Source organism: Gossypium hirsutum, chromosome A12 (assembly GCF_007990345.1).
Source record: "Gossypium hirsutum isolate 1008001.06 chromosome A12, Gossypium_hirsutum_v2.1, whole genome shotgun sequence".
Classification (NCBI taxonomy): Eukaryota; Viridiplantae; Streptophyta; class Magnoliopsida; order Malvales; family Malvaceae; genus Gossypium; species Gossypium hirsutum.
Genome location: NC_053435.1, coordinates 16,980,988 through 16,983,192, shown reverse-complemented (window position 1 = coordinate 16,983,192; position 2,205 = coordinate 16,980,988).

Here is a 2,205-nt window from a genome sequence, read left to right as displayed (position 1 = left end):
GGACCATTTCCAAGTTCATTTGGAAATCTTTATATATTAGTAGCTATTAACTACGTCTCGAAGTGGGTTGAAGCTGTTGCAGTCCCAAAGGATGATGTAAAGACAGTACTTAATTTTTTTTACAAGTATATACTCATCTACTTTGGCACAGCGAAGGCATTGATTAGTGATCAAGGTACACCCTTTCATTGTAACCAAGTGACAGATGCTCTCAAGAGATATGGAGATAATCATAAAATGGCTACCACTTATCATCCGCAAACTAATGGATAAGCCAAAGTATCAAATCAAAAAATTACAAACATTCTTGAGAAGGTTGTGAACCTTTCGAGGAAATATTGGTCTTCCAAACTAGATGACGCTTTATGGGCACTGTAGACAGTATACAAAACTCCATAAGGGATGTCACCGTATCAATTAGTTTTTGAGAAAGTATGTCACTTGTCAATTGAACTGGAGCACAAAGCAATGTGGGCAATTAAGCAAGTGAACATGGATTATAAAGCTACTGGAAAGAAAGACTGTTGCATATCATTGAACCAAAGGAGATTGGGTGAAATGCCTATGAAAATGCGATAATTTATAAAGAAAAGACCAAACAATGGCATGACAGAATTGTTTTCTAGCAACAATCTATCTCGGGCCAGTAAGTTTTATTATTCAATTCTAGACTGAAGTTGCACTTGATTAAATTTCACTCTCGTTGGTCTGGACCTTTCGAAGTTGTTAAAGTATTTACTCATGGTGTAGTCACAATATAACAGCCCGATTTTCGAACTAGTCAGAATAGTGGTCTCGAGACCACAAATTCGAAGTCAAAAAAATTATTTTATTGTTATTTTAGAGTCATATCATGTTTATAATAGTGCATGAAAAATTTGATGAGTTAATTTTGACGTTTGTGAGCCCAATTGTGAAAAAGGACCAAATCGCATAAAGTGCAAAAGTCTTAAATTGATAGCTAAGGGTGTTAAATTCCCATGAATCATAAACTGAGGGTATTTAAAGGGAAAATAGACCCTTAGATAAATGATATCTGGCCATAGGGGACAAAAGGAAGAGAAATGGTCAAAATTAGGTGAGTTGGTGACCTATTTTCACTATAATAAAAATAAAATAAGGAGAAAAAAATATCATCTTTTTCTCACCTTCTTCACCATCAAAATTACCAGAAAAAATAGGGGTTTTGAAAGCTTGAAATTTTCAGCCACTTAGTTCCCTCACAAGTAAGTGATTTTGATAATTTTTCTTAATGATTTTTACATTTTTCGGACCTTTGTAACATGAGCTTTCAAATGAAGGGACTATTTTGCAAAATGGATGAAAGTATAAAGTTTGAACATGAGTGTGTTCATGTTGTTTTCTGAAATTTTATGCAAGAATATGAGTTATGGTAGTGAAATAAACAACTTTTGTGAAGAGATTTCGCATGAAAACCCTAAAAGGGACCATTTTGCATAAGTTGTAAAATAGTTTAAAAATGTGTGAAATAATGAGAACTGTGGGCTTCTCCTAGTATGAAAAGTATTTGTCTAGGCTTGATTAATGAGAAAATGTGATAAAAATTAATTTTCGGACCTAAGGGTAAAATGGTCATTTTGTGAAAGTCTAGGGACAAAATGGTCAATTTGCCCAATTATGGATTTTTGAGTGTTTAGATTTATATGCTGATGAAATGAATGAATTGCTATCATTTTAGATCGATAACTACAAAATTCAGGCCTAGACCGGGGAAAAGTGAAGCAAGAGGACTAAGCCGAACTAGACGTCTACATTTTGTAATCCGAGGTATGTTGTATGTGAATAATATAACTACATTGTTATTATCTGTGTTTGAATTGATATAGCACAAATTGCTTGTTTGTGGGAATGATTGTGTATGATGAACATTGAGATAGTATAACTCCCGTTTGAACCTTAGGAAATAAATTGGATATTCATCCCATGGCATTCGGGTCATTTGTGTGCTAGTGTAAGACATGTTTGGGACATGTATCAGCCTCAAAATGTAAGCCAGTGTAAGACATGTCTAGGACATGCATCGGCTACAAGATGTGCCAGTGTAAAACTATGTCCGGGACATGGCATCGGCCCAGATATGTGAGAGCTAGTGTAAGACCATGTCTGGGACATAACATCAGCCTCGATTTCAATAGTCACTGTAAGACCATGTCTGGGACATGGCATCGGCATTATAACCTATGT